The 12,707-nt window shown below is 32.0% G+C and overlaps 2 long non-coding RNA genes across 3 annotated transcripts; both read left to right on the top strand.

The window, feature by feature from the left end:
- The first annotated feature begins 2,382 nt into the window (after window positions 1-2,382).
- Window positions 2,383-4,132, top strand: LOC112771715 (uncharacterized). 2 transcript variants are annotated; one of them, XR_003187179.3, is made up of 3 exons: window positions 2,432-2,960; window positions 3,351-3,644; window positions 3,827-4,132. It is a non-coding gene; the product is annotated as an uncharacterized lncRNA (long non-coding RNA). The 2 variants fall into 2 exon arrangements; XR_003187178.3 differs by having other exon boundaries at window positions 2,383-2,960; window positions 3,351-4,132.
- Window positions 4,133-6,813: 2,681 nt separating this feature from the next.
- Window positions 6,814-12,187, top strand: LOC140181740 (uncharacterized). Its single transcript, XR_011876883.1, has 4 exons — window positions 6,814-8,995; window positions 9,571-11,116; window positions 11,204-11,636; window positions 11,735-12,187. It is a non-coding gene; the product is annotated as an uncharacterized lncRNA (long non-coding RNA).
- The last annotated feature ends 520 nt before the right edge of the window (window positions 12,188-12,707 follow it).

The following is a 12,707-nucleotide window of genomic DNA, read 5'->3' as shown; positions in this document are numbered from 1 at the left end:
TCCCAAAATAAACACAGAAATCCAAAGAAAAAATAAATAAATCCTTATTAAATATCATGTAAATAAAACCTCAATAACTAGCACCAAACATGCAACAAAAACTAGAAATCAAGTTAATCATCCTACCTATTTTAGCTTAAAAACAAATGCATGAAAATGACAATGATGGGTAATTGAATTAATTATTTCATTTTACCTATTATATAAGTATTGTAACTACATTGGATTCTCTTTCACAATGTCACTGTACCTCACATAGCTGAACATGCAGTATATACAATTACCATACACATAATTCAGTGCTCGATTTCAGCGCCTGCATCCCCTTAGAGTGGCTTTTTTTTATGCATTCAATGTAAATCATGTATAATTATATACATAAATTCTTATATACACATGCAGGAAGCATAACACATAATTCAGTGCTCGATTTCAGTGCCTGCATCCCCCTAGAGTTGCTTTTTTTATTCATTCAATGACAATCATGTATAATTATATATATAAATTCTTATATACACATGCAGGAAGCATATAAGTATACCATTCATTATAAAACAATCATATAAGCATACCATTAATTAATTTATGCAAATTCTCCATACATATAAGCATACCAGCATATAAGCATAAAAAATAAGCATATAATATGCAGGAAACATATAAGCATACCATATAATCTGTAGGAAGCATATAAGCATATAAGCATGTAAGAATATAAGGATATAATATGCAGTAAGCATATAAGCATACCATACCATTATAAAACAATCATATAAGCATGCATGCCATGATTAAATAATTTATGCAAATTCTCCATACATGTAAGCATATCATTCAAAATAAAACAATCACAGATTTGGTTGAATCCTAAGTTCCTCATCACATGAAAATAAACACATCATTTGCATTGAGATTTAAAATCTAAATCAGTTAAAAAATAACCATCCATTATCAATGTTTGAACGTAAGTTGTTCACCTTATTTGGTTGATCAACGTCAACGACGACATGGTCGACTACGTTTTCATGTGGATTTGATGAATTCTCATTACCGACGGTGGATGGAACACAACCCAGCGGTTCAACCATATTGCACTCCATTAAGGAACTTCGGCTAGGTGATGTGCGTGAAGGAGGAAGCACACTTGAAACACCTTCATCTGGCGACATCGACATCGAGAAGACGGCACACACCGGCAGCGCACTGTCCTCACTGGACTTCCAAGTTGCTGCGTTGCCGCGAAGATCGACCAAACGAGAGGAAGGTCGTGCTGGGCGGTGGACTATGCAGACAACGAGGCCGGTCGGAACAGACTCAGACGGCAAGCGGTGATCGTGGCGGCGCTGCACCGTCGAGATTCTCGGAGAAACGGAGAGAATGGAGGTGACGCGGTATTAAGAGAGGGAGATCTATGTTTTGATTCTATAACTGACGATAATCCTAATTTGTTTCAAATTTTAAATTAGAAACAATACAAAATTAATTAATTTTCCATAATTTAATTTTAATTTCAATTTAATTTCCATTGTTTGTATTGTATAATACATATATTAGCTCCTCGTACTTTTCCTTTCTAATAAGGAGGCCCCTCTTCGCCTTCCTTTCTCCAAAGTGAAAATACTTCAATACTCTCTCTTCCCCTACGTTTTACGAAGTAAGCCACCACCATGTCAACCATTAGTCCTTCGACCACCTCTGCTGGCATTGTTGGCACAAGGCTTTGTAGGAGACAAAGTTATTATAGAAGAAGGTTCTGTGAGTCTATCGATCGCCACTGGTCCAGGTTAGTATACCCCTTCTCCATTAAGTTGTTGATGGTATAGTTTATCATTGTTTCCATTTTTTGACTGTGTTGATCTTGTGTAGCTGTTTTTGTTAGTAGAAATTAGTGGCGGGAAAAAAAATTTTGATTCTTTATTACTGTGACAAATGGGTTACTGATAAGTGTTGTAGTATATGCATATATGAGATTAACATAAAAAAAGATGCAATATTTTATGGTAAACACAGGCTATGCATGGATTAATTTGATTATGACATTTTATCCAAGTTGGAAAAGTTAGGGTTTGTTTTGTAATTGCTCTGTATAAGTTTATGTTTAAGGATAATGTTTAATATTCTGACCTCGATGTTGTTATTCTATCTTTGTGAACCACAAATGACTGATTGGATTGTCACTGTCTTTTAACATGGGGGGTTTTGTCAAAAATAACAAGGGTGAACTTCTTTACATTAATGGCAATGTAAAAGGATTTACTCCGATGGATCTTGACCTAGAGAATTATTTTGACTTGAAGAAAATGTTTTAAGATTTTGGTTACCATGAATACAAGATGTATTGGTATGATCTATTGGAATTAGCTAGTAGTTTCCTAACTATAAGTGGTTAGGAAGTGAGTTAATTTTACCACTCTAGTTTAGTTCCTCACAGGGAACTCTCACACTATATATACTCTTACATAATATACCGAGAAGGATAATCTTTTCACTCTAGTATCAACATAATTTTACACATTTTCAGTCATAAAAATAATCTTTGTTCTTTTCTTTGTTTTTTCTCCCTTCTCTGCTCTTAATCTCATTTTGGAAAACCAAAGAATCTGCATAATCGGTTCTAGCTACAACAAGCTTTCATGGTATTTAGAATCCGGTTCTAGATCTATCTCTGTTCAACAATTATGGCAATTTCTCTGAATAATTCTTCAAAGAAATCCATTCCTCTTCTAGCTGTTAAATTGGTCAATACCAATTTTACAATATGGAGGCATTTAGCCTTTATCACTATCCAGTCTTTAAGCATGGAGGATCATCTTGATCCCTTAAAGATTCCTCAAGAATTTGACATTGATGATGCAAAGAAGACAAGATCTGAATCTGCTAAATATAAAGAATAGAGATTAGATGACGTTACTCTTACTACATGGCTTGTTGGATTAATGTCTGCAACATACTCTAGCAAGGTAATTCATTTCAATTGATTGCACGAGGTATGGGATTATATTAACAAAATCTTTACTAATTCTTCTGCAACAAGAATACAAAGTATGAGATCTCAGCTTAAATCAATAAAAAAGATAGGAACAACATCAGAATATCTTTCAAGAATTCATAAATGGGTAAATTCTTTATTTTCTTTAGGTTATTGTGTACTAGATGCTGATCATATTCAGACCATTATGGATGGAACCTGAAGAATACATTGGTTTTATCTCTGGAGTTATGTCAAAATTTAGATCCATTAGAGTCACTGAAACTGAAACTTATCTCTTAGCATATGAAGAAATACTTGAGAGATTCAGAAACCTGAAACTAATATGCCTATTGCAAATCTTACTCAATCAAATTTTCAGGTCAATTATAATAATAGAGGTATGAATGTAAGAAAAGGAAGGAGAGGTAGAAGTGGAGGCAGAAGTGGCGGAAGATTATTCTACCAAATACCAAGAATTCAATGTCAATTATTTGGTAAGCCAGGGCATGCTATCCAAACTTGCTGTTATAGATTCGATCAGACTTTTCAATCTATAAATCCATAATCTCAATCTACTTCATCTGTCACAAGTGATGGATCTTTCTACTTCATCTTTCGAATTCTGCTCAATCAACTAATGAGCAAGAACAATTGTATATTGGAAATGGCCAAGGTACTTCAATTTCATCATATGGTTCCTCAATTCTGTTTGATAAAAGATCAAAAGTAAATTTTTTGCTCTCTGATTTACTATTTTTTCCATCAATTACTCATAAATATTTGAATGTTTCTAAATTTGTAATTGACAATTATAATTTTAAGTTTTTGCCTAATGTTTGCATTGTTTGTGATCAGGATTCTCATCGAATTCTTTTTCAAGGCACTACTAGAAATGACATTTATGAATTTTTTGATTTGATTGTACCTATGACTTAAGTTTCTATGCCTTTGTCTTCTAATTGAAATAATGTGAGGTCTCTGGTGACCCAATAATAGGTGGCTAAGCATGGTCAAAAGGTTGACCGGCCATTCAATAGATGATACATGGCGAGAAATTTATTGATCATACATTTAAGGGGAATGTTGAGTGTAGTAAGGGACTAAGGGCCATATGTTCCTGATGGCAAAAGAGAAAATGCAATGCAAAGAACTGTTTTTGTCTCTTGGGCCTTGTAGTAAATAGACCAAAAAAACCCATGTTACTTCTTATTTAAAGAACAATAAGAAATTTAAGTCCAAAAGAAAAAAAATGATGATAATAAAAAGGAGATATGATTTACAAAAGAAAAAGATATAAGATGCTTAATTAATTTTGTTAAATATATTATATTTGTGAAATATACTAATTTAATTACACATTTTTATTCATTTAAGAGTAGTTTTATTTATCCATAATAAATTTAAATGTTACTAAGATTTATCTTTTATATTATTATATTATAATTATTTAAAAATAAAGAGATTAGAGTATATTAAAAAATTATACCTTCATTGCTTTTTGTTATCAATTATTTTAATTTTTCCTTTTTGTTTTGTTTTATAATTTCGTCCACTTTCATTTTTTTTTCAACGTTGATGTAGTTATTGGTCTTGAAAAATTATTTTAAAAACAAAAACATTAATATCTTAAATGTGTAATATATACTCGATTTGTTTTTTTTATCTAGTTAGTTTAATTTTTTTTAAAGTATTATCTAAAACTAAAAATACTCATATGTAGTTGTTTTTATATGAAATTGATAATTGAAAACTACTAATAATAATTTATTCAAAATTTAAATATATCAAATTATCTAACGATTTTTAACTAATAATTTTATATAAAAATAACTATATATAAATTTTTACCAACCAAAGATGATAAAAATAGGTTAGGATGTAACAATTTGGACGTCTCTAAAAATGCTCTTTTATTATCAAATAATGTACCAATATTTAGTTTGTACATATTGTAAACTCATAATCAAATTAAAAAAAAAAATAGTTCTACTTATCTATTGTACGAATAATCTAAATAGGTAAAATATTTTGAAATTAAAAATAATAAATATCTATCTATTTAAATAAATGCTGATAAGTTTAAGATTTATAAATATTATGTATTTTATTCATTGTAACGCATATTAAACTATTAATATTTTTTGTTGTGTTTATATCCTCTTTCTCTGTTTTCGATAACTCTGTCCTTTTTGAGTAGTCTTCCACTCCCCCTCCTCCCCAAAAAGGAATAAAATAAGTATAATATAAAATTAAAGTGACTAATTAAAAAGGAACAAATCAAATATATATTATACATTTGAGATAGAAAAAGTCTAGGAACTAACTCCATTATAAGCCAACTAAGTCAAATGATTTTTATTTTTAATTTTAGAGTAAAGGTTGTTCTTAACGTTTGGGATAAGTCCTAAAATTGTCCCTAACGTTTAAATCGTCCTATTTAAGTCCTTAACATTTCAAAATTAGCTCAATGTTGTCCTGCCATTAGGAATCCGTTAACAAAATTGACGGCGGAACAAAATTGAGACGATTTTAAAACGTTAGGAACTTAAATAGGACGAAAACGTTGGAGACAAAAATAATATATAAAAATAAATTTTAATTTTATCTTTTAATAATATCAATTTTTTACGGTACATAGTTATTCAATTATTTTTTAATCACATCTAAGTAAATTAAACTTAATTGAATAACTATGTACCGTAAAAAATTGATATTATCGAAAGATAAAATTTAAATTTATTTCTATGTATCATTTTTGTCCCCATCGTTTTCGTCCTATTTACGTCGCTAACGTTTCAAAATCGTCTCAATTTTGTCCCGCCGTCAATTCTGTTAACACATCTCTAATGGCAGAACAACATTGAACCAATTTTAAAAGGTTTAATTACTCTGTTGGTCCCTATAGTTTCACCAAATTTTTAATTAGGTCCCTATACTTTTTTTCCATTCAATTGGGTCCCTACACTGCTTTTAATTTTGTAATTACGTCCTTTTCATGTTAAAAATGTTAAAATTAACATAATATTTTTACCAGAATGCATGCGGTCAAAGATTTAATTAAGTTTTTAATTATAAATACCTTCAATTTGCGAATAAATATTCAGTTAACTCTAATATTTTTTACACTAGGAAGGACTTAATTACAAAATTATAGTAGTGTAGGGATCCAATTGAAAGGAAAAAAAGTATAGGGACCTAATTAAAAATTTGGTGAAATTATAGGGACCAACAGAGTAATTAAACCATTTTAAAACGTTAGGGACTTAAATAGAACGATTTAAACATTAGGGACAACTTTAAAACTTACCCCAAATATTAGGGACAAAAACAATACTTTACTCTTAATTTTAAAATTTAAAAAATTAGAGTAGTGGGATTTTTTTTAATAACATGCCTGTTTTTTTAACTAGTTGGTTTAAGTTAGTTTTCTCCTAATTAGTTCTCTAGCAAAATCGTTTGAGATATAATTTCATGTCTTTATTTTAAAATAATGATCCAAAACCAATAACTATACCAATGTTGAGAAAAAATTGAAAGGAGACAAAATTTTAAAACAGATAAAAAAAAATGTTAAAATAATTGGTAAAAAAACAATGAAAGTATACCTCTTTTAGTATAACCTAATCTATTTATTTTTAAAAAATTGTCCAAATAATATAATAATATAAAAATAAATCTTAGTAACATTTAAATTTATTATGAATAGATAAAGCTACTCTTAAATAAATAAAAATATGTAAGTAATTAGTATTTAATTATAATAATTAAATTTTTAATATAAAATCACATTTTTTGTATTTTTATTTATAATTTTTTATAATATATTTCACAAATATAAAATATTTAAATAAAATAAATTCAACATCGTGTCTCTCTTTCATTATCATTATTTTTATTGTTTTTCTTAGTCTTTTTTTTTGTTTTTCACGGTACTTCTCAGTTCGGCAGGTCAATGATTAATCTATTTGTTGCTGACTAATGGGTTACTGCGTGCTCAAGGCGGGATTCGAACCTATAACACTTATTTAAACGGATTAGTAAACTAACTATTAGACCAACCCAATTTATTATTTTATTTAGACATTTTATTGTTCTTTAATCAGGAAGTTACAAGGATTTTTGTTTCTCTTTGCTCATGATACATAAGTTTTTTGGTTTGCCATTCTTAGGTAATTAATTTTCAGTTTTTGTTCGATCACTATAAAAGCCCACAAAAAAAAAAAAAAATAAAACATTGCATTTTCCCTTTTGCCCTGACAGTAAACATTTTTCATTTATAATCCTCTACATTCCTTTAAATATATAATAATGAGTTCACTTACCACATGTCCACATGTCATCCTTTAAATGGCCAGTCACCTTTAGCCATGCTTAACCATTGTTTGTTGAGCCACCATAGACGTCACCTAATAATAAATACTATCACCAATCTGCTATAACCCGTAAAACTGCTTTGGCAATATCATCTAATAAAAATTTGATTGTTGATTTGTGGCATAAAAAGGCTGGGCCACACAGCCATACCTACTGTCTTACAAGTATTGAATAAAGTGTGCTATTCCTAGTGATTATGATCATAACTCTCTTCATTTATGTGAATCTTGTGCTATAGGCAAAAATGCACAGACTCCCTTTTCATGCATCTCATTCTGTTTATTCAAAACCATTAGAACTAGTGTTTACTGATCTTTGGGGACCCGCTCCAACTACTTCTAGAAATGGATTTCGGTATTACATTATATTTGTTGATGCTTGTACTAAGTTCACTTGCTTATTCTTATTGATTAATAAATATAAAGCTATTATAACATTTAGAGATCAAAGCTGTACATGAAAAAACAAACTGGCTGTGTCTTAAAGATTTTACAAACAGATTTAGGTATGGAATTTTTGTCAAAACAATTTACTGACTTTCTTGCTAGTCAGGGAATCCAACACAAAAAATCATGTGCATACACTCACCAACAACAAGTGAGTGAGGAAAGGAGACATAGGCACATAACAGAAGTTAGTTTGTCTCTTTTATCTACTGCATCACTACCAATGTCATTTTGAAAAGATGTTGTCTCTAGTGCTATTTTTATCATTAATAGGCTTCCAACAAAAATTCTGCATAATAAGAGCCTCTTTGAGGCTTTGTATGGAAAAATTTTAGATTATCACTTAATGAAAGTTTTTGGATGCACTTGTTTTCCATTCTTGAGACCATATAATTGAGTGAAATTCGATTATAAGTCTGAGCAGTGTATTTTTTTGGGATATGATAATCAGCATCGAGGCTACAAATGCATGAGTAAAACTAGCAACATTTACCTCTCTAGACATGTTATTTCTTATGAGAAAGAGTTTCCTTACACTACTTTGTTTACATTTCTTAATGATAGCCATACTGATAGTTCTTTTGCTCCTAATAACAATGCTTCTCACATATTTGATACACCTTTAGCAACAACATTTCAGCATTCACATCAGCCTCCTACTTCAGCAACAACTCATGATTCTCATTTATCTTCTACACATATTCCTAATGATACACCTTTTACAACAACTATACAAAGTGATTCTACCTCTACATCAACTTCTTAATCTAATTCAATACCCTTTTCTACTGATAATGCTCCTATATCATCTAATAATGATCAAGAATCTTCTATCCCGTTAAATTTTCATAATATGGTTACAAGATCAAAAGCAAAACAAACTGTACCTACTGCTCTTAATAATAGTTCTTCTAACAATTTTGATTTGGTTAATAATGTCCCTAAGAATGTTCAGCCGGCTCTCACATGCACTTATTGAAAGAATACTATGAATGTAGAGATGCATCCTCTCATGAAAAGCCAAACTTGGCAGCTAGTTCAACCACCACCCAATGCAATCATAATTGGTTGTAAATGGGTATTTGCCATGAAAAGAGATCCCAAAGGCAACATCTTGAGGAAAGCACGGTTGGTAGCTCAAGGCTTCCACGAAGAGGGCATTGATTATAGTGAGGTTTATAGCCTTGTAATCAGACCATCAACAGTAAGGATTATTATAACATTAGCTTTATCTCTTGGTTGGACACTTAGACAATTTAATTTTGATAATGCCGTTTTAGATGGCAAACTTGATGAAGATGTCTACAAGTAGTGATCCACACGAAATTAATACACTCATACAATGTCTTAACAATATCTTTCCTCTCAAGGATCTTGGCAATCTTCATTATTTTTTGGGTCTGGAAATTACAGCATTATCACCTACAAAATTACATATTTCACAACAAAAATATGCTTTATATCTTCTTGAAAGAGCAAAAATGCACACTGCTAAGCATATGAACACACCAATGATGTCCACCCTTAAATTCTCAGCTAGTGAGTCAGAATCTTTTGAGAATCTGAAATTATACAAGTCCATGGTTGGTGTTTTGCAATACCCCACCATCACATGCCCAGACCTCTCCTATGCTATCAACCGTGTTTCACAGTTCATGCATCATCCAACAATTTTGCATTGGAAAGCTGTGAAACGGATCCTAAGATATCTAAAAAATACAGTTGACAAAGGTCTGGTTTTTAACAAATCTACTGACTTTAGACTCCTTGGTTTTGCAGATGCAGATTGGGGTGGAGATGTTGATGATAGAAAATCGATTTCTGGTTATTATGTCTTCATGGGGTGCAATCTCAATGTCTGGAAGAGTAACAAGCAGTCCAAGGTCAGTAGAAGCAGTACTGAAGCAGAATATTGAGCCATGGCTACCCTTCAATCTGAGTTGATTGCTATCCAAAATCTTCTCCATGAATTAAAGGTTCCACAACCGCTTCCTCCCACTATATATTGTGATAACAGTAGTGCGTGCCAACTTCCTGCCAACCCTGTACTTCACAGCTGCTGTAAACACCTTGAGATTGATCTACATTGTTTAAGAGACATGGTGAATTGTAAAGAACTCTATGTAGCTCATATTCCTGTTGTAGTTCAAATTGCAGATGTTCACAAAGCCCCTATCATTTCACTTATTTTCTAAGTTCAGGGAGAAACTTAGAGTGATTAGTAAACCCCTCTAAGTTTGGGGGGTATTGGCATTAACTAGTAGTTTCCTAACTATAAGTGGTTAGGAAGTGAGATAATTTTACCACTTTTGTTTAGTTCCTCACAGTGAAGTCTCACACTATATATACTCTTACATGATGTACTGGGAGGGGTAATCTTTTCACTCTAGTATCAATATAATTTTACACCTTTTCACTCATAAAAATTATTTGTTCTTCTCTCTGCTCTTTCTCCCTTCTCTGCTCTTAATCTTATTCTAGGAAGCCAAAGAATCTGCATAATTGGTTCTAGCTACAACAAGCTTTCATGATCCAAGAGCTCCTAGCATGGAAGCAGGCTTACACCCTATATCTAGAGACGAGGAAATTAGAGAGATGTGTGACAAGAAGAAGGAGGACAGAGACACTAATGAATTGTGTTTGTTCTTTGATCATCCAATTATAGAAGATGTTGATTTTGTGGAAGAAGATGATATGAATTTGGGTCAGGGAGATGTTGTTAATAATAACATGAATGAAGAAGACATTGATGAGGATAGAGAGACCGAAGTCTTTTCTAATGAACCAATCTTTATGATAACTATAGAGTGCTGAGGACGAGAAGTATAAACCCCCTACCACCAAGCTTTGAGAATGATACCGATGATGATGAAGATGAAGAACTCATGAAGAAAACTAAGAGAAAAGGTGGCAAAGGAGATAAGAAGGCTGGTAAGAAGAAAGTTGTGGCAACCCTCTTGTTGGAGCAAAGTCCATTTTAGTCATTATCCCAAACTTGACAATGTGTCCAACATGAGTGAAGTCTGGAACACTAAAATAAACTACTATAAGGAAAAGGCTATCCTTACTATGTTGGAAGAGCTTCAGTGCTACTTGATAAGGAGAATGGCCAAACACAAGAAGGTTCTAAGCACCTACATTGGGCTACTGGCACTGGTTCAACAAAGGAAAATAGAGGACATTATGAGAGATACTAAGTTTTGGACAGCTCAGTGGACTGGTGACAATGATCATAACGTGTTTGAGGTCCAGAGACACTCAAGGAAGGTTGGTGTGCATCTTGGAAGGAAACTTTGTACTTGCAACATGTGGCAACTAACAAGTAGTAAGAATGTTATTGTTATTTTTCACTTATATGTATTTAACAAATGCATTCTTTTGAGCTTATGTCATTGCCTTTTATTTTGTGTAGGAATTCCATGTATTCATGCATTGGAAGCTATTCAGAAAAGGTGTGATAAGCTAGAACCATATGTGCACCCTTGGCTTATGCATTTAGAGCAACTTATGAGAATGTCATCAAACCAATCAGTTCAGAAGAGTATTAGAAAAAGACTGGTCTTTTATCTCTAAAGCCACCCACCATTAGGAGACCTGCTGGGCGCCCAACCAAGAAAAAAAAAACCTGATCCTATTGAGGATGCATGTGATGGGACAAAAGGATGAAGGACATTCAGGGTCATTTGTCAGAAATATGATGAGGGGCAAAGACATGCAAGAGTTGCATTGTGACCACCAAAGGCTAAGGGAAGAAAGAACCAAATACAAAGGAAAATACTTCATCTGCTCCACCATCATAAGATGAGGTCTAAGTCTCCCAATTAGTCCATCAACCACTATCATAAGTAAAACATCATTGCTTACTCAATTTATTTTCATGCATATTAGATTTAAAAAGATTGAATTGTTATTATTGGTTGCTAACTTTGTGCACTTCATTTAGTGTTGTTGTAGGAGCAGATAACTAATATGTCCATTCATGTTGCACCTCAGGCAATATTTAGGCCTCTAAAACCTAAACAACTAATTCTATAGCCATATCCTCCTCCAGAACCTACCCTGCCATCTATCTAGCACCCTCTGCAGCTCCAGCTACCTTTACACCACCACAGAGGCCAACCCACTCAGCATCACTTAAAATACTTGCTGCTGCAAGTCTTGGCACAACTACAAGAATCTTCAAGTTCATGCCAACACCTAGACTAAGGCTTCCAAAACAAAAATGATCCTACTATGTCAATATAGTTTTAAGAGTTTAAGATAATGGTGATATTTTGGGATGTTGTTAGTGCATTTTGTTATGCAATGTGGTTTGTCTCTATTTTGTTGTTATGTTGCTAGTACATTTTGAATGCACCTTTTGCTCAAATTTGTATTAGTGCTAGCAAACACTTAAAAGACTAGCTAACTATCACTACTTTGGTTGAAGTTTGTAGATGTTTAAAGCTTTAGTTATATGAAAGTAAAATGTTAGAAGGCCATCAACATTTATTGTTCTTAGCCATCAATGTTAAAAAGTATAGGATAAAGTATATTGTTGGATTACTAGACTAAAGGAATTGAGTTGATGGCTAAGTGATGACCAAAAACAATAAATTTTGATGACCCCGTAGCATTTCTCTATATGAAATGCTATTATGGTACTCTGGTTTAAGTATCTTTGATTTGAATTCATTTCTATGAAACTTTTGTCATTCATAACGTCATCAATCATTACTTTTTCAAACACTGCATTAATTTTGCATAAATAAAAACTAACACTTTAATTACTTGTTCAACTACATAACTTAATAAAAAATCTATCTCAATCTTCCTGAATCCTAGCAAGAAGAAGACAGATCACAAATCCTAGAAAAAAAAAGAACACATTACTTCAGCATTTGAACCATCCTCTATTTTCAATGGCATTCTTGTTC

Source organism: Arachis hypogaea, chromosome 18 (assembly GCF_003086295.3).
Source record: "Arachis hypogaea cultivar Tifrunner chromosome 18, arahy.Tifrunner.gnm2.J5K5, whole genome shotgun sequence".
In the NCBI taxonomy this organism is placed as follows: domain Eukaryota; kingdom Viridiplantae; phylum Streptophyta; class Magnoliopsida; order Fabales; family Fabaceae; genus Arachis; species Arachis hypogaea.
This window is presented reverse-complemented; position numbering and strand designations above follow the sequence as displayed.